The following is a 20,934-nucleotide window of genomic DNA, read 5'->3' on the forward strand; positions in this document are numbered from 1 at the left end:
ATGTAGAATAACAACTGTTGTAGCTTAGCTTTAAGTCCACCAACGCTATTTTAAAAGTTTCTTCAAAGTATTTTCTCTCTCTAACGGTGACATGTTTATAAGAAAGATTTTCATAACTACTCCTTATCTCAATACAAAGTATTTTTAAAATTCTGCAATATCTTAGCGGCCTTGCTTTAATATGGAGGATATTCTTTAAGAGCTTTTGCACTCTAATCATTTCTAGATTTATGCACTCTTTTACCTAAACAAGCTTACCTACGAGGGATCCAGGAAATGATGTTCTCTGCTCAATATTTCCTTGGAATCCTTTTGAAACATTCCGGTAAAGAGCAGCTGCTTCATCAGTGGTTACACTTCACAGTTATTCCCACAAAACATTGTTTTTATTAACAAAATTACTTTCTGCTGAGAATGCATCATCTCCGCTACATCTTTCCTTTGGTGGTTTATAAAATAAGGAGTTCTTTGTGTATTTTATTATTGAAATAGCACTGGGAAAATGCCATCCACTGAAACATGTTAGTAACATTTGTGCCTTTTTCCCAACTTCATTGCAAAATCTCCAACTTGGGGGGGCTTCTTTCTAATAATCATGGTCTATTCATTTATATCAATCGTGTGCAGCTTGCAATGATTCTGTGACAAAGGAGGCATTCAAATGCGTAACCATATTTTTATATCGTTTTCTGTGTATTATCTTAGCCATCTTATTGTGGCAGGAAGAATAAGCATATCCCTAAAAGTACTACTGTTTTTTCATCATTCAATAACAAGCCTCAAAAGAGTCTTTTGAACATCAGTTGTCTTATTTAGTGAAATTGCGTAAAGTCTGGTTCAGTGTCCTATGACCTTAAACATTACACTAAGATATAGATGTTCATTTGTATGCTCTGACCACTTCCTTCAAAATTCCTCAGGCTGAACGTGAGAGAGCCAAGGCACCAGGGCCCATGTGGACGATTGGTAGGTTGATTTCTTTGCATTGGACAATGTTAGCTTTTAAAAATAGATTTTCATTGATTTTTAGAGAAAGAGAAACATCAATTTGAGAGCAGAACATTGATCGGCTGTCTCCTGCACACCCCTACCAGGATGGAGCCCACAGCTCTGGTATGTGTCCTGATGGAATCAAACCAGCCACCTTTTGTTACATGGAGCGATGCCCAGACAAGTGAGCCACCAGTCAGGGCTGGCTTTTATATTTTACTGGTTTCTTCTTTATTATTTTAAATTTTATTTTTAAGACAGATGCCAAAGTTTTAGTATTTCTTCCAACAATCAAAGATTTGTCTTGCAGACCCCCAAGTATAGGGACCCCACTCTAAATCACTTTTCTCTTGTATGTACTCTTAGATAGGGTTTTTATTCATATTTGTAAACCTAGGTCCAGGTTCAGTATTTGACACAAGCTAAGTTACTGTTTATGGAGTTAAGCAGAACTGAAATATTGCATCTCGATTAAGATATTTGGGGGCCCAATGCATGAAAATTGTGCAAGAGTAGGCCTTCCTTCCCCTGGATCCTGGCACCCTTCTTCCCTCCGGCACCCGGCTCCCCTCGGACCCAGGCTTCCCTTGCAGCCTGGCTTCATCTGGAAGGTCATCCAGTTTAATTAGCATAGTTTGCTTTTATTACATATATAAGCATAACATGCTAATTAAACTGGATTAATTAGCATATATATTATATATATCTATATATTCTTATTTTCTCAGAGGAGGAAATTTGTCTAGTTTACTATACTTAGTTTATTATCAAAGCTTCATTTCACTCACCTTTTAATGAATTAATTATAGATATATCAGTGTTGAACAATAATATCAGTTTCATTAAGGAGAGCTATATTGTATCATCATTCTTAAAACTGTCTATCCCCAAGTATCTGAAACATGATTTAGAATATTACAAATATCTGTTATTTAAAAGGTAGACCATAACCACACACACAAAAAAAAGGCTGTATTATTCTAAGTACCACTTCCTATATTGAAGGAAGCAAGATCAAACCACAAAACCATTACTGGGGCATGAAAATGTGTGCTTCCCTTGGATATTTAATGACTGTGACTAAAACAAATAATATTTCTTTGCCTCCACTTCATAGCATTATTAGGTTTAGTCTCTAGAAACATGCCTGAAATTTAAGATGTCTTCATTATTAACCACTATTTATTGGCCCTAAATAATAGACTTGGAGCTATAAGAAAAGGAGACTTTTTACTTTGAGGGTTGGCTGTGTAACTTGGACCAGAGCTGAATGGAAATGTTTCAAGGTAGAGATTCAATTTTAGCTACATTTGTAATTCACAGATGTATTTATACAGAGCCAATAACCCCCTAAGTTATGACACTTGAAATTCCAACCAGTCAATATTTAAGGAGCACCCGCTGTATGGAAAATGCTGCAGAGTCACCACGGAGAGCTAAACACAAAGTTAGCGTTTCATTTCAAGGGATGAACAACTCAGCTGGGACTCCACTGTGTCAAACCCTCAGTACCATGCTAGTCACTCTGAGATGAAATTGAATGGAGCATTAAGAAGTGAACACACACAAGTATTTTTATGTTTCTAGAATACCAAGGTCTTATCCATGATTCTGTCACACCCTGAAAGCCAATTACAACATACAGAGCCTAGACAGAATTTATTCATCATAGACACCTCAGGTTGTTGGGAGAAGAAGGCAAATTTCCTGGGTCCTCTTTGCATGAAGGCTCAGAGTCCTCCTTCATAAAACAGTAAATCGAAATTTAGGGCTTGGTTCCCAAAGAGCAGACTGAAGTTCCCAAAAAGGAAAGAGAAAGGAAAACTCTTCCAATATGTATTGAAGGTCACCACACAAACCAAGGGAATAAATAACCAGTGGTAAGTGAAAGTGCCATTCCCAACTTGAGATGAATATGCCTCCCTGAGCAAGTGACAAGACGCCAGGAATAAACGGAAAACTCAGTTTAGAAAGACAAGCTTACCAAGGAGCAAGCACTGATTAAATGTACTTGTCTAAAAACGGAATCAATAACTGCACTAGTGTTACAAGAAGGCATTGACTATGAATATATATCTGGGAACTTCCAACTGTGGCCTGGGGGAAGGAATTACTCATAGTTACATTTTAGTGGAGCTGAGGCAGCTAGCAGACAACCCAAAATTATGTTTGGGAATCTGACCATAAACAAGGCAGATGGACAGCTAAGCCATATGCAGGGTAGGGTGGCGGGTGAGCCGGTAGGAGCCCAGTAATAAGACAGAAAAATATGTCATGGATAATAAATAAAGACTAATTGGAGATGGTGTTTCTCCTGAAGCCAGAGGATGTTCTCATGTCAACAACCCTGGAGAGGAAGTCCTGATTTAGAAGGCAAACATTCGGTTGATAAGAGGGCAAATCTTTCTTTCACTTAGGCATTCCCTCTGAAACATGGAGACATAGAGCCCTACTGGGAGTGTTGAGAAGGAGTTAGAAGTCACTTCCTAAGCATGTGTTTGTTTATTAATGAATACGGTGAGTAAATGTTAGACTGGCAACCAGACTAAATCTGTATTTTTCTGTGAAAAAACTTAGTGCATAAGGAATTTAAATTTAATCATTTAATTTAATTTCAGATAACGAAAGATGCTATCCTATCTAATAAAAGGATAATATGCAAATTAACCACCATTCCATCACAAAGATGGTGGCACCCATAGCCACAAGATGGCAGCGACCAGTCCTCTCAGCCCTGCTGAGTCCCCCAGTCCTTGGGGATGGGGGTTGGGGGTGGCCACCAAGAGCAGGTAGCATGAGCAGCCTGGCGGATTGCTTGCCACAGATGGGCCTCTGGGCCATGGCCCAGGCCATGGAGAGCCTTTGGACAGTGGGGGCAAAGCAGCCAGGCCCTGCAGAGAGCTACTGGTGCACGGTGCGCAGGGCTACTAGTTAAGAAAATAAAACAGGGTCAGATGTGAGAATGAAAGGGCAGGGGATGAGGGAGCCATTTTAGGGAAAATGGTCAGACCGTATTGAGAAGGGGACTTTAATCCGAAGAAGTGAACTGAGCAATAGTTCTTTGTCCTACAGGAAGAAAGAGGCATGCACCTGCTGTGCTAGGGAGAGACAGCCAGCGTGGCAGGGGTCAGGTGCAGGAAGTGATCAAGGCTTTGGTGGAAGTTGGCAGCCATCGTGGCCAGTTGTTCTTTACAGTGTATGGTAAGGATGTAGGTCTTGTTCCAGGGCCTGTGGGAAGCAGCGGAGAGTTTTGAACAGTGAGCAATGTGATCTGATTTCATTCTTTAAAATTATCGCAATTTTTTCTTTTCTTTATGAAAAGAGCTACAGCTGCATCTACAATACCACGCTCCTTTCTTATCACTGATAACACTCTGGCACAAGCATGTGCCAAATATTATCCTAAGTTTTATTCCAAAAATGTCCACCAGTCAGGGGTTTACATTCTTCTGAGAATATCTACACTGAGGAAAAATTTAAGACAGTAATGACTGAAAACAATTTTAAAGATGAATTCCATGAGCAAAAAATTGCAAGGCATAAAATGTTACCAAAGATAGTAAAGTTCTTCTGTTGGTGCAGAATCTAGTGACAATGGAGTGGGCTTCTCTTTCTTTTTTTTTAAATGGTGCCAAAAATTCCTACATGATGATCAGAATCCAGATAGTACATTGGAACCGTATCCTGGCAAGAGATGGATGCTTCCTGACTCAGGCCCTGCTCCGCGGTGTTCTCTCACTACTGCGCCTTCGTGTGGGCACATTTCCTACTTACAGTTCCTCCTGCAGTGGGGACACCTCTCATCTGTCATCAGGACAGGCACAGTTATCTTTAAAACTCTCATTTTATTCACTCTTTCATGTCTGTTCAGGGCAGGAGTTTGGCTGTGTCTCTATATTGTCAAAACTTCTAGTCAATTCTCACCCCCAGTAAATATAACTTTTTAATCATTTCTGTGCCTACACTAAGAACCATAATCAGGATACAAAGATGAGCTTTGGGAGATAATTGTTTCACACGCAGAGAAAGGGTTGAATCCCTGCCAGTTGAAGCTGTGTGACCTTGAACAAATTACCTAACTTCTCTGGGCCTCAGTTTCCTAATGGGACTAATTTCTACCTCATAAGACTATGATAAGGGTTTAGGGGAAAATGTGTAAACTTATTTCATATTCCAGCAAAATATACCTGATAGATAAAATAAATAGGGTGTTTTTTTAATTAATAGTAAGTCATTAAAATAACAATTACCAGTGCAACCTAAAAAGAACATAATAAATTTATAACCATTTCTTGCCCCTGCACTCCCTAAGGGAATGCAGAGAACCACATGAGAGGGCTCTAAATAAAGGTCAATAAGTTATTTGATCACTTGAATATTTTTAACTAAAATTTACATAATTTTACCACAAAATAGCTCAACTTCCCAGTGTGTAGTTTAAGAGTTAAATAAAGAAGTAAAGTAATTAATAAAATAACATGATTAAACAGTTCGAAAGCAAGCTCTCAGGATGATTCCTCTATAATGATCACTTTTACTTACTTCCTCTCTGGGCACACTTAAGTAAAGTCCTAGGAAACTCAAGAGATTGTTTATCCAAGGGTTGGCATCTAGATCATTTTAAAATGGCATTTATTATTTTTAGAAAGAGATCACTTATTTTATTCCAAAGGAGTAAAACAGTGTCTTGGCCTTTCCCTCTGAACTTTCACCTTCCCGAAAGATATCTCCAGCAATCTGCAAACCCCTCCATATGGAATGATTTAATTTGACAAAGGAAAAAATAGCAATTAACTTTCTTTTAATTGACTCAAGTGTATGATGTCTGGAAAAGCTGATGACGCAAAAGAAAATTTGACTAGAATGTTTTTTAGATCAGAGGGAAATTGCAAAACTTTTGGCGGTGAACCAACTAGGCATACTTTGACAACATCCTGTAATAAACACCAGGAGAAAATTGTTAGGTATGCAGCAATTTATTCAGGACAATTTTTAGACGGTTTCCACTGGATAAAATGGCCTTTTCTTTTTTCATTTACTCCTGAGTGCCTGTCTGTGTTTAGTATTCTTCACAATGAACTACTAATTAGAACCAGACCTCGTATAAGCATCTCTAACATTCTCCTCAGTAACTGCTGACCTGTAACACCCATGTGATTTCTACTGTGAGCCACTTGCTTCTTTCTTAAAAAATTCCTGTATCAGATAGATTAGCATTGAATTGAAAACTTGACTTTTCTTTACTATGGTGTTTACAAACCAGTAAATATAATGCTCATGCAGTGTGTGAAGGGTGAATACTGAAAAGTTACTTGGGCTAATAGCTTTGAGCTTGAAGTCTAGCATTGATCTAGAGCTCCTTTTTAATAACAACTATTTCACTTATTAGCTGGGTGAACTTGGGACTGTTAGTTGACCTTTTCAAGTCTCAGTTTCTCATCTTCAAAATGGAGTTAGCAATATAATTCCCTAACTTACGGTTATATCAGGGGGATAAATAAAATAGATATTGTAAAGTGTTTAACAACACTAGACATAATTATATTAAGTTTTACAGTCTTATCAGTTTATAGAAGAAAAAAAATAAAGACAACCATTGCTGACTTTTAGTTTGTAGGATGTGTATGACTTTACTTTTAACACTCAACTCAGTAAAAATGGCCAGGCCAATGTTGTCTGTAAACAGTACCTCAGATAGACTTGATTCTGAAATTACAAAATTTTGTCATTTATTCATGAAGCCTAGTTCAAGTAGCAGTCAGGAAACCAAGATCCATCAACTATGAGAAAAATAATGTTATATTCATTTTTATTTAGGCCTTCTACTATTCTGATCTATTCAGTTGGCTTACCCCACCTAAAAAGTGACTGTGATTTGTGAGAAGTTTCCATGTCTTAAGAAAATTGTATATATTGAAAGGCATGAAGCAAATAAAAACACACTTCTAAAAAAATGCCAGACGGACTTCCTAGAGACAGGTGATCTAAAATGATATGTTCTTTGTTCGCTGAAAGTCATCCAGGGGACTCCAAATCCCAGTATCCTCACACCATACTTGCCAAAATAGTTGAACCCAACTGGGATGAGCTACATGATTCATCTTCATGGAATGTGGAGAAGGAGCAGAAGAGATCCCAAAGGTAACACGTTATAATAACACAAAGATGTGTAGCTTCGAACTGACATCTCGCATAGTATCTAGGAATGGACTGAATCAAAACAATGGCTGGAAAGAATTGTCCAGTTTTGCTCCAGGAATTTAACAGAAAAGCTTAGAGGCATAAAGCTTCTGGATGGTCTTCCAGCGACTGTCATTAGTGTCCCACAAGGCTCGGAGAGTTTTGGAAAAGACATTACAGAGCTGAAAATGAACAGTAACTAAAGAAGCACATGTCACCTTCTCGACTCTGTTAATTCACAAAAATATAAGGTGTCCCCAAAACACGTATACACACACTTTGAATAATTATAAAGGCAGCATGTATGAAAATACATTTCATTTTCAAAATTGAGCTATCAGCTGTTAAAGTGTGTATGCGTTTTTTGGGGGGATTCTGTGTATTCAGAATCAGCATTGCTCAAGGAAAAATCCAACTTAATCACTATGGAAAACTTTTCTTTCTGAGCAAGCAGTTTCATTTTTCTCTCCAGATTTTGCAAAATGTAGTCCAGATTTTATCTTTAATTTGAACTCTTAACTTGGTGATACACTGAAAAAGTATGACATGGACTCAAACCAAAGATTTTATGTGGCCTGTAGCTCCAATTCTTCTTAATCCAGGATGGTCTTCTCTCTTGGGCTTATATCTTAAAGTTTATGAGTATTAAGAAGAAAATGTAGGTTGAGAATGCTTTTGTAGTATGACAAAATGAGGTGCTTAAAAGATTTGGAAAATAACCTAAATATGGATTTTATAATTCAATTATCCCAAGTAATCTTGATAGTACAGGAAAGATGATGGTACATTTTCTTATATATAAGGAATGAATGTGTTAATATTAAATTTGTATAAAAGAAATTAATATGCTTGGCATTGACTTATTTCAAATATAAATACATATATATATATGAAAGAAAGAGAGATAGAGATTGAGATAGATAGAAAGAAGAAACAAAGAGAGAAAGAAAGAGAGAAAGAAAGAGAGAAAGAAAGAAAGAAAGAAAGAAAGAAAGAAAGAAAGAAAGAAAGAAAGAAAGAAAGAAGAGAAAGAAGAGAAAAGAAAGGAAGAAAGGAAGAAGAAAGGAAGAAAGGAAAAGGAAAGGAAGAAATATGGATTCAGATCATTTTCATTTGTGCCAGGGTTACCAGTTGATAAGACCTCCCTGGAAGGAGGTTTTGGAAAGGCATTCCAAACTTTTACCAGTGACTGATGATGTTATAGAATTCATGTTTAAGCAATTTTCAGACGACATGAAGTAGAGGAGGCTATCTAACCTATTGACCATCTGCCAGATGTATGCCTCCCACAACAACACAAAAAGATAAATGAGGTGATGAGATGAATTTAATAGGATGTTTTAAAATTATATTTTAATTATAGAAGGGAATACTCATTATGAAAACCAATTTTAGAAAAATATCCATAAGAACTGAAGGCTATAAAGTAAAATTTATAAGATTCTTTCCCATCTTTTCAGACTCTGACTCATCCTAAAATATAATCACTCTTCAAGGTTTCGTATTATCCTTTCAGACATTTTCTATGTGACTATAAGTATACATATTAAATACATACATATATGTGTGTATGGATATATATACTCACACACATTTAATTCTCATTAACAGTCACATAGCAATCTATTACATTAGGCAGTATTTATTTAATTTTTGATGAATTGAAATTCAAGTTGTTTATATATAGTGTTGAAATGAACATCCTTATACATTGATCTTTATGTACTGTATGAACTTTAAAAGTAGAATTATTGTACCAAAGAATAAAAATATCTGTAAACTACTAGAAAAAATCCTGAAGATATGCATATTCAAACTAGCTGAAAAGAAAAATCTCAATGTAACAAATATAGATCTGAATAATTACTTGGAATACAATAAAATACAAACATAAAATAAAGGTAATGAGACACAGAGGATATAATAAAAATAGTCTAACATGTCATATTGGAGAGTCAGAAACAGGAAATTCAGTGAATATGGGAAAGGTAAAACATATAGAAAAATGGCTGAAAAATCTCCAAAACCAATGAGAGATATAAATACTTACCTTTATGAAAGACAACAAGCATGCAGTTATGGGAATAATAATAAAACTGCAAAACATCAAAGATACATTTTAAAAACAAGTAGAGAGAAAAGACAAGTACTATGAAAGGAAGGAAAATTAGACTGATAGAAAACATCCAAAGAGCAACATTGAAGGTAATGCTGAGAACTGAAGGTTTAAAAAGAAAGTTTTGAGTTCAGAGTAAACTCTGTTTCGGCCAAAGTTAAGAAGTGACATCCAATATAAACTAAGGTGAACTTAGACCTCACTTATGGAAGTATTAACATAAGGGGAAATGGTTTAGAATTGATATACTATTTATAAAATTACAGTAGGGAAATGGGGCTTAGGTCTAGCTACCATCTTTATTTGAAGAGATAAAACTCCAAGTTCTGTTATTCCAGGAACACTTGAAGGAACTGGGGATATTTAACAAAAGTAACAGATAGAGGTCATCATACTTATTTTTAAATTGTTATCAATTTGAATGACTACCACACAGAAGACAGATGTGTCCTGTATGGGATAGATCTGAATGACTGTCACACAGAATATGAATGAAATGTCTTCTAGACCTAGGAATTACATGTGCATTGTCAAATTTTGAGGGAACCTGACCTGATTATTAGAACTAAGCAAAGATGGAATGAACTCTTTCAAAAAGTCATGAGATTTCTATCATTGCAGGTAATTAAAAGAAAAGCTCAAAGACACTTGACAAGTAGGCTATAGAGAGAATTCAGGAATTACAGGAAAAAAATAAGTTTCAAGTTTAATGTTAGTTGGCCTGGAAGGACTTGAGCCTCCATGGGAGCTATCTCTCTGGAGGAAATAATAAAATTAAGTGCAAACAAACTTTCACAAATGCCCACCTTACCCACTTTACCCCTCAAAAGCCTCAGCCAGCTGGCACCACCAAATAACCAAGACAATCAAACTATGATTATTAAATATTTGTATATTTTCTATACTGAAAATAAACAAAATATTCCTATTTATCTGGACCTTTAATTTCAAAATCTATTAGATGCATTTACTCAATTTCTTTAGCCCTATGAGGAAAATCAAAGAAAAAAAAAAACCAATGTTCCACTGGCCAATGACAATATTGGAAAAGCAGATTGCCACATGTTCAGCTGGAATTTTGTGATCTGCAATATATTATTTCTTTTGATAAAGTTAAGTCACTTAGTGGGGCAGAAGGAAAGATAAAATTGTCCCACTGAATCAAAATTCCATCTAACAGAGATGGTGCTAAACTCCGATGTCCAACTGTGAAATCAGACCTGCATTCAGATGCTGGTCTGATTTCAATAGGCCAAGACCCTTTTTAATTGGCTGGTGTGTGACCTTAAACAAGTTGCTTCACCTCTGTGAGGCTCAGTTTCCCCACTGACAAAATGAGGATAATGGTAGCTACCTTGCAGGGTTTGTTACAGGGAAGTTTAAATAAGAGGGAAAAGGTCATAGCTCAGTCCTGGTGCAGAATTAGTATTTGATATGTTAGATTTATTTTCTTCAACAAATTGAGTCTTGATTTGTTATTTGTAAACAACTAACAAGATAGTTTTACCAAAGTAAGTTGCATGAGGATAAGAACCAAATCTGGTTGGTTGTCTGTTATTATATACCCAGGGCTTGGTACAAAGTAGGCACTCAAAAATTAAATAGTAATATAATTTACATCTTAATTATATCATTAATTTGAAAAAAGTCTCTTTTAGCCAACATAAAAGTAAATTTATTTTCTTAAAATCAGTTTTAATAAAAATCAGTTTGCTTTAGTATATATATATATATATATATATATTTTTTTTTAATTTACCTTTATTGTAGAAAGTATTACAGATATCCCCTGTGTTGTTTTTCCCCATTGACTCCATCCACCCTGCACACACCTCTCCCAGATCTTCACCACACTATGATGTGTGTCCATGGGCTATTCATATAGATTCCTTGTTATTAATTTCTTCCCACCCCCTACCTCCGCCTTAAAAAAAAATCTTGAGATTAAAAATTGCCCTTAATTTTCCCGCCACTTGAATTGCTATACTAAAGCAATGATGCTGTCTCAAAATTTGGGGGAAAGGAACTTTTTTTGTACTTTTCAATACTATGTGTCAACAGAAGCTATATATTTTTTAATCTTCCAAGGCAAAATACTCCATAGGACAACTTCTTGCAATAGGCCAAGACCCAAGAGCCCTAACATCTGACCAACAAAAGCTGTCTTTTAAGTGTGTATTTGTAGATGTCACTTAAACAAATCAACTTCCCATTTCGGCGTAAGAGTCGAGAACCACATTTTCAACAAAATCCATCTGGTTTGCATTTCATCTCAGAATTCAACACCAGGTGTCTTTCATGTGTATTCAATTTTGGGTGGGGAGTTGGGAGTATCACAAGACAAGGAATGATTTGAAGTGGTTTAATCATAAAGATAAAGGGTATGCTGATACTCTATTTTGCAAATACAATTATTTCTCATTGTTGCTTTCTTTTATTGTTGTTGGTATGGGCTGGTTTTAGTTTTTCTTTCAAACTGTAGGTTTGGGATGTAAGGCAGCATGAGCCCAGATACATTCATTGAAATTCAGAGACTGTATGCATTCAATGAAACTTTCAAAAACTAGACTAAGAAGAAAGAGGGGGGAAGGGCAGGAGGGAGGGAAAGCAGGGGAGAGAAAAAAATCTTTCACTAACATCTTTATCAAACAATTAGTCATCCTTGGGAAATGTGGTTGAGTTTCTTTGGTAGTGTGAAATTTAAACAAAAGAATAACTATTACACCAGCTACAGAAATCAAGCTGTCTTGGGGGAAAACTTTTTGATAAATGAAAGGCAATTTTATCTTCTTGCATAAAGAGCGCTATAAAATTCTTTCCCTTGGGAGAATGAGTCCACTTTTAATTAAAATAAAGTCCATGGTATGAGTCCAGTATTCCCCCACCCCCATTATCAGAAAATTACTAATAATATACAACTCTCCTGGTGTTAACACAATATATGATATTTCATTTGCTAAAGCAAGTAAATAAAATCAATATACAACCACCAAAGAAAGATTTCTTATTTTACAGAATCACTAATGCTCAGAGAGAAATTTAGTGTCTTTTTTGAAATGTTAGTCAATAATGACTTTTCTTAAACATCATAAAATAGAAGTTGACATTACTGAACAGACACCTATGTGAAATTGAGGCAATAAACATTAAGCATATTTTAACTCATTAACGAATACATTTGCATGTCTACATAAAGTGTTATTTATTATAGGGCAATCAGTTCTGAACCAAAAATTTTCTTTCAGAATTTCTTGGAAAGGATATGCTGTTAAGGGGCTATCTTTCAACAAACACACCCTTACTTTATCAAAAACCCTCTAAGTATGCTTCTTAGTTAAAAAAAAATAACCCTTCCCAGAATGTAAATATGCCAAGGTTAAATTTGCTAGGTACAACAATTCACATTATGTCTTTTATTTATTTTTTTTATTGTTGAAGGTATGTACCCCTTCCTCCCCCATGGACCTCCCACCCCAGGCCTTCAACACCCCATTATGGTCTGTGTCCATGGGTTATGCTTACATGCATACAAGTTCTTTGGTTGATTTCTTCCCACCTACCCATCCCACATTATGTCTTAAACAACAGTTCTTTACAATTTTCTCACATGCTTTGTAAATAATACAAAAACACAAGAGAATATATGGGTTTGAAAAGCTCAGATACCTTCTTGTATTGGGTGACTTATGATTGGGGTGGGTGGGGGGGGATGCATGAGAATTTTCTGGAACCACTTCTTGGCTGTATCCAGCAGCTTACACCCTTAGGTGAGAGCAGTGCAGCATGATGTTTCTGTGCATCAGCCAGATCCCGAGCAGCCTTTCAGGGAATCCGGCTTGTTGTTCAGGTCGTGCATGCAATGCCAGGTCCCCGGATATGTAGGTAGGTGAACTTCAGCCGTAGTATTAAATAAGACAATGCGTACCATGTACTTAGCTCATTGTTTGGTTCAAATCAGGCTATCAGTGTAGCAGTAATACTAATATTAGTACTATTATTTTTATTAGCCCCCAGCCTAAAGGGGAGATTGTTGCTTAATGGGGCCCTAGCAGAGTACACAGGGTCAAGTGTAAGGATTATCAGCCGACAAACTCAGACATCTTCACTCAAGTTGAAGTTACAGGATAAAGAAGTACTCCTACAAGCTAATTAAGATTAAGGAGCATGTTTTCCCTTAAGAAGAGCAGAAATAAATTGGACTTTTCTAACTATCCCAGTTTAAGGATGATAAGCCTTATTAAAAACACAGTAAATAATGGCTTTTCATTAATGTGATTTATTTAGATGTAAAGGAACTGGAGAGATGCACATGCTGAACTTATTATAAATCTCGAACTCCTGAGCTGCAGGAAGACTGGGGTAAGCACACAGTGGACACTCCAGAAGCAGAAATCCCTGCTATGAGTCTTGAAACGATTCCACTTAAAACTCGAACACATGGAAAGGATATTTTCCAGATACACTGCAAAGATTTGAAAGTAAAGATGAATAACAGAAATGCAACACTACCCCAAGGTGAAATTGCTAGTTAAACCGAGATTCAAGAGGTCGGAGAGTTATTGCCTCATGACTTGATTCCTCACCTACCTAAGTCCCTTAGGGATGCAGCTGGGTCGGTTATCAAAAACATTCATTGGAGAAACATCTATTGAGTGTCTATTATAGAGCCAGATGCTAGGTCAGACAGTAGGGACACAACAATGAATAAGACATTTTGCTGTAGCCACCTTAGAATGTTGTCCCATCCAGTGACCTTGGAAACCTGCAGATGAGGAGTAACTGTACAGCATGGTGATGAGTAGTTATCTGAGAGCTGCCAAAATGCAAGGTGCCAGGTTTGCCTGCGGGAATGACCACTCTGATCTCCCCAAGGGACAGAAGAGAGAGCTGAGGTTGGACACTTGAACCTGTGGCTTCGGAACAACTGGCTAGGAGGGTCTAGCGATCTGGACACAGGTGTCTGGCTTAAAGCGGCGTTTATATAGCACTTTACATAAGATTGATAGAATGCCAGTTGTTCACAAAAGAGAAAACTTGGGGAGAAGCTGACATATATGGGAGGGGGTACCTCTCCCATATAGTCCCTCCAGGTCTCTGCTCTCTCTCAGCGCCACAACTAATTTTTACCAAGTACTTAAAGACGAATTAAGGTTTGTAAGATTGAAATGATAAGCAAGGGCAATCCTGGCAGAAAGGCAAGAGAAAAAGAGAGAGCTGGGGGAATTCAGATAGTTTAAGTTGGTGAGAAGAAGTGGGTCTCAGTCTGGCAGCACATTGATGGGCTTTTAAAAACAGACTAATGTCCAGGTTTCACCTGAACCCAATGACATTATAGGCTGTGGGCATGGGTCTTGGCTCCGGACTTTCTTAAAACCCCCATGGTGATTCTAACATATAGTCAGGCTTCAAAACAATTGCTCTACTTCAGTGCATGCTGGGGGGATGCTGGATGTGGTCTCATCATATAAACTAAGTAGAGAATGTAAAATGGGAGGCGTTGTGGTAGGACGGGGCTATTCTGTCTTTCCAGAGATAGTGTGAAGGTGGAATAGGTAGGAGGCAGATAGACCAGAGTTTATTGATCCCAGGCAAGGGATGATAATGCTGCAAAGGGGGTACAGAGAAAGGGTGGATTTGATGAATTTAGGAGCCAGAGCCGAGGTTTGGGCAACCTTGTAGATGTTTTCTTCCAATCACCAAGTCACCACATTCAGAAAAACTTGAGAACTGTTCTGGAGATGGGCATGAGGAAAACATCAGACAGTTTGGGTTCATGATGCAGAAGAAGCAATAGATGGCATTTTTAGACCATGAAGGATCAGGGCTGGACATTGGGAGATACGGAGATTTATACTTCAGTGGATAGCCGTGGCAGACAAGTCTTATGTGAGGACAACTTTTCCGGAGTGAGCAGGCCATGAGGAGAAAAGGCCATGAGGAGAGGACAAAGCCATGCAGGAATGTGGCTTCAAGTTTTTGGTTCAACCAAAGGAAGGTTCAGGGCTGTTTATATTGATTTGATCCTAAAACTTCACAGTAAATAAAATATTACTGATTGAAGAACGCTCCCTGGAACACAGTGGGTTAAACTGGGAGCCCCTGTTTATAACCTGTGTCAGCTATTACCCACCTCTCCTTTTAAATCTGAACAGCAAATACTTTTTTTTCTGATAGCACATTTGGGAGGCAGAGTAAAACAGTTTGAGATAGATGTTAAGAGTATGAATAAAGAACTATAAAAGAAAACCCATTATTTTACTAATTAATATAATTTCTGGTAATATATTCTAAGGAATAATTATAAAAGTATGTAAATATCCTATCTAATAAAGAGGGAATATGCTCATTGACCATCACGCCCTCACAAAGATGGTAGCACCCATAGCCAATAAGGAGGGAATATGCTAAATGACTGTCACGCCCTCACATATGGAGGTGCCCACATGCCTCAGCCCTGCCAGGGCAGCAGATGCAAGGCATTGCTGGGCCTGTCCCCAGGCAGGTCTGGCTGCTCTATGTGCCTGCCTCCAAAGTCTCCCATTCCCCTCAACCCCCCAACCGCCCAGGGCTGGCCCAAGGTGCAGGCAAGCCTCGGATGGTGGCTGCCCAGCATCCCAGGGCCACCTGAGGCTCAGGTAACCAGACCTGGCCAAAGCTTGTGCTGCCAGCAGTGGCAGCAGCAGAGGTGTGATGGGGGCATCACCTTTCTCTGATTGCTGGATCACCTCCCACCCCTGAGAGCTCCCAGACTCTGAGAGGGGGCAGGCTGGTCTGAGGGACCTCCACTCTAGTGCAATTTTCATGCACCAGGCCCTCTCATATTTAATAAAAGTACATTTAATTCATAGTAACATCCATTGTATTCAAGATATTTATATGAGTGAAAAAAATAGAAAAAGAAATACCTGTTATTTGTGCATTAATAAATTACTTAATGATTCACAAAATGGCATATTTTTATATCATAGTAATTAGGAGAACAGTTTGTGGAATAAATCTTATCTGCCTTTTGGCTGTGTGATTTTAAGAAATTATTAACTTCCCTAATCCTTTTTTATATTATCTGTAATAAGATGGATTGTAATATCTATTGCATAACCTGTGAGCATTAACTAGGGGGAAAATGAGAAGTACAATTTTTAAGAATATTGAATGCTTACAGTAATCTAGGTACTCTTCCAAGTATTAATATTGTACATATATTTTAAATTTACTTAATCTTTATAAAACCATAGTAAGTCCTCATTGTAAAAATGAGGAATCTGGCCCTGGCTGGTTTGGCTCAGTGGATGGAACATTGGCCTGCGGACTGAGGGGTCCTACGTTCGATTCCAGTTGGAGGCATGTGCCTTGGATGCTGGTGTGTAGGAGGTATGTAGGAGACAGCTGATGGATGTTTCTCTCTCATTGATGTTTCTAACTCTCTATCCCTCTCCCTTCCTCTCTGTAAAAAAATCAATAAAATATATTTTTAAAATTTTTTTTAAAAATGGAGAATCTGATGTCAGAGAGTCACACAAGGTTGCTCAGTGGATGAGTGTAGGAGTAGGAATGCTTACCAGGCAGCCCCACTCCAAGAGCTTTGCCTTTAACTGCTGGGTGTCTGGGCCTGAGAGGACTCAATAAGTATAGATTCTTATTTCTATTATTATTTTAAGCAGTGACCACACAGATGACCCTCGACTCTCTATTATTATTTTAAAAAATCAGGAAAAAACTACATGAAAAAATAGAGTACTTATGTGGTGGGCCTATAGATATTATTTTTTATTCTTTCATTCTGTACTATTTATAAATATTTATATTTTTAACCCTCAACTTTATAGCACAATAATATAAAATAAACTTAAATTAAGATAAATCTTGAGTTCTATATCTGATTCCATCACTGTCAGAAGTAACTTTACTGTATTGTTCACTTGAGTGGTTCTTCAGTATTTCTAAAAATGGAGATGATATTTAACAGTGAATTTCAATCTTTTTAACAATGGAATTATTTAAGAAAATTTATTTTAGAAGTCCAATCTGGTAAACAAACCAACATATAGGTTCTCTGATTATCGTAGGGGGAGCACAGAGTAGAGAGGCTTACCACCCTCCCACAAGGCACAGGAGAGGCGTAGGTGCTGCAGTAAGAAGCAATCTCAAATTTTCAGTCATTTTAGTATACAAGAGTTTCTTGCTCTGCTCTCTGTCTGAGATAAGTAAGTGGGGTGATGGGATGTGGGAAGGTAGAAGTGGTGGATTCTACTCCACAAGGTCACTCAGGGATCCAAGTTGAAGGACATTCCTCCATCTCATGGCTTTACTTTCAGAAACTCCTGGACTTGGTGGTGATGAGCGCAGGGAAGGAGAGACTGGGTAATTAATTGCAGAGTTTTTAATTGCCTTAACCAGGAAGTGAAGTATGTCACTCTGCTCTCACGTCACTGACCAGTGCTCATCACATTGCCCAGCCAACAGTGAGACACACAGACTCATGTGTCTGCTGAAACAGGAGAGGCAATTATTGATGAAACCCAGCAATGCCCACCACACTTATCTAGGAGGCCTGAAGGGATCCTCAGCGTACTTTTAACACATCACTCATGGGTGTTTAATCATATCTTTTCCACTCAAGTAGTCTGTGCGTCTTTGAGATCTATAAAGTCTTTTCAGAACTGCCCTTTCTTAATTCTACTATTAAATAGGGAACATGAATCTGTAGTATATTGCCCCAGTGACGCTTTCTGTCCTTACACTTTCAATGCAAATAGATGCCTATTCTCTTCCTTTATATGAGTACAACCAATTATGGGGTTCTGCATTTTGCTTTTCACTTAATATTATCAATATTTTAATTCCAAGTGGAAAAAAAAAAGGATTTAATGAGAACAAAGGAAAGCCTACATTAAAATACATTCCAGAAATGCAGGATTAAAAAATTAAATAGGTATTTTTATTGCTGATCTACTTTCTACATTTTTAAAATGAGGACTTACTATGGTTTTACGGAGATTAAGTAAATTTAATGTGGTAGTATAGTAGCCATTACCCATGAGGTTATTATAATAAAGCATGGGGCAAAAGTAGGTTTCCAGTTGTGAGTACAAAAAATAGAGTTTATTCTTGTATTTTAATTAATTATTGTATTATTCCATATGAACAACTATAAATGTAATTTTGCCCAAATTCTTTTCTCATTGAACTATTTTCCAAAAGTCTCAAAAACTATGCTCTTTAGAGCACATTTAAGAAAATAGTGCATGTCATAGAATATGGCATGCACAAATAATATTATGATGCTCCTAAATGTGCTGGGAACCTGATTGTGGCTTATCCTATTGCTTCTAATGCCTTCAATAGCCACAGGAGATAAGCAAGGCCCCAAATCCCAAATCCCACAAGATAGCGGGTGTGAAGTCGCTTAGCCGCTGTGCCCCAGGCCTGACTGCGCTGGTGTTGCAGGAGAATTTGTGCATGGTGCTATGCAATGGGGGATCTAGTTTTCAACACTGACCCTGATAAAAAAAAAGTGAGAAACTCTTGCCTTCTCAAGGAGGAGAATGTAACCTTCATCTGTGTCAATATAACACATCCAGCAAAGGACAGTCCACATGAGCAGAGCATTCAGGCCACGGGAGCTGCAGAACCACGCAAACAGGCAAATGCCATGTCTAGGATTAACCAGCATGTCCCAACATTTCGCAGAACCTTTTCAAGGTAGCAGGCAGAATAAAGAAATTGATAAAGTTGATAAAGTCCGGGATACTTTCTATAAGTAGATAAGTGAGGCCTGAATATAAAGGGTCCCAAAGAGAGAAAAGAAGTTCCAATTTAACATAGATGGTGATATTTTGTGAGTTGAAACTGTCACATGTCTCTCTCTCTCTCTTTCACACACACACACACACACACACACACACACACACAAAAGTTTTAGCAGAATTCAAGATTAACACATGTTTAGCCAGAATTTATTTCATTGGAAACACTGACCTAAGGCTTCTGCTCATTCGTTTGAGAGAATAAGAAAGCCATTTTATCAGAACCTTCTCTGAGACAAAGAAGGAAACAACCAGAACTGAGAAAGACCCCATCCTTGACCACATGCCTTTTGTCATTTCTGATACCCAGAGGAAGCTTACTTGATGCTCTGGGCAAAAACACTCTTTGTTACTTGATAGGCCTTAGCCTCAGGTCCCTCTTTGGTCTTCTATGCAATGAACTAGGCTGATTACTGTGAGAGATAAATGGTGTCCTTTTGACACTCTTACCTAAAAGTCCTCTAAGCATAGCTGATAGCACCCTTGTATCAGATCCAAACTCAGTCCCATCACTGTGAATGGTAAGACACATGGAAAAGTGAACCCAAAGAAAAATGAGCATATGATTGAAATTTCCTACAAGAGAGTAATTCAAGTTTCCCAATGTGGCTTCTTTTGTGTCATGAGCATTGTAACGTTCACTGTAGTGTAACACTCAGTGTAACGTAAGACGGCAATGCCCCTGGCAGACTGCAAGGCTGATGGAATCCCTGAGGTCGGAATGTGTGACATCAGACAGTGGATGTATCCTTGCATCATAGCCTGGGCTATGAGGTACAAGGGAACCAATTACTTAATCTACAGCCACATCTTCTACTTCCCCTCCTCACTACTCCCACATCTCTCTAGACCTGTCAGTAAGAGAACAGAATATAATGCTTCCATCCAAATTCCAGGATGGCGTGGCCTGACTGTCAATGCCAGACCAAGGAATGGTGGACTTCAGTGGTGAACCTCAACAGGACACAGGTTTCCTCTCCACTCGTAGGCCATGTTGGACAAACGCAAAACTCCCCCACAAATAGGGCCATCCCATTGCTGCTGGCAGTCAACCTGAACACACCCTCTCAACAGCCAGGACCAGAGAGAGAGGGAGAAAGGAAGTTATCATAGAGAACCAATCCTACTTGAAAATTCTAGAAATAAGCCACCAAACATGACAAGGGCAATAGTGAGTCACAGAGCAGAGAGGATGGGCTGCTGCACAAATGGAAACAGAAAGCAGAGAGAGAGGAGGTACCTTCCTCCAACAACACACAGAATTACGCTTAGTGTTCCATGCTTCCCTTAAAGGCTAATCAACCAGAAGAGCTGTCTCCTCCCCACCACAGTCCTCTCTGTGATTCTTCCTCTGAGCGAATGTTGGCCAGTCACCCTCCTATGGCCACTTCTAATTGTGATCGCCTCCATCTGGCATCTAATTCTACAGCTTTCTTACCTCATGTGAGCCTTTTTTTTTTTCTTCTTCTGGCTTCATTCATCTCTTGTCACTTCTCTCGAAAGCCTTCCAAGTGAGAATGGCAGAATGACATTTACTGACAGCACCAGCCAACAGAAAGCTACATTCTGCATAACAACCTGACTACTGAGGCACCTCAGGTATTTTTTTTGTTCATTTGTTCTTTTGTTTTTGTGTTTTGTTTTGTTTTTGCCACTTAAGGCCTCTTTTTACAAGCAAAGAAAGGCATGTTTTTCAAAGACCACTTAAAGCTGGAACTTGTTACAGGATCTTGAGATTTCAAGGAAGACAATTATTTTTTTTCTTTTCTTTTTTAAAATATATTTTATTGATTTTTTTTCACAAAGAGGAAGAGAGAGGGATAGAGAGTTAGAAACATTGAT

General features: G+C 37.9%; 1 long non-coding RNA gene across 1 annotated transcript in view; it reads left to right on the forward strand.

Moving 5' to 3' along the window:
* Positions 1-1,028: 1,028 nt before the first annotated feature.
* Positions 1,029-20,934, forward strand: part of LOC311611927 — a 36,678-nt gene continuing 16,772 nt past the window's right edge. Inside the window, exon 1 of the long non-coding RNA XR_014793184.1 lies at positions 1,029-1,113. This is a non-coding gene — a long non-coding RNA (uncharacterized lncRNA). The remainder of the gene's footprint in view (positions 1,114-20,934) is intronic.

The sequence above is a fragment of the Pipistrellus hanaki genome, assembly GCF_964339955.1.
Source record: "Pipistrellus hanaki genome assembly, chromosome: 17".
Classification (NCBI taxonomy): Eukaryota; Metazoa; Chordata; class Mammalia; order Chiroptera; family Vespertilionidae; genus Pipistrellus; species Pipistrellus hanaki.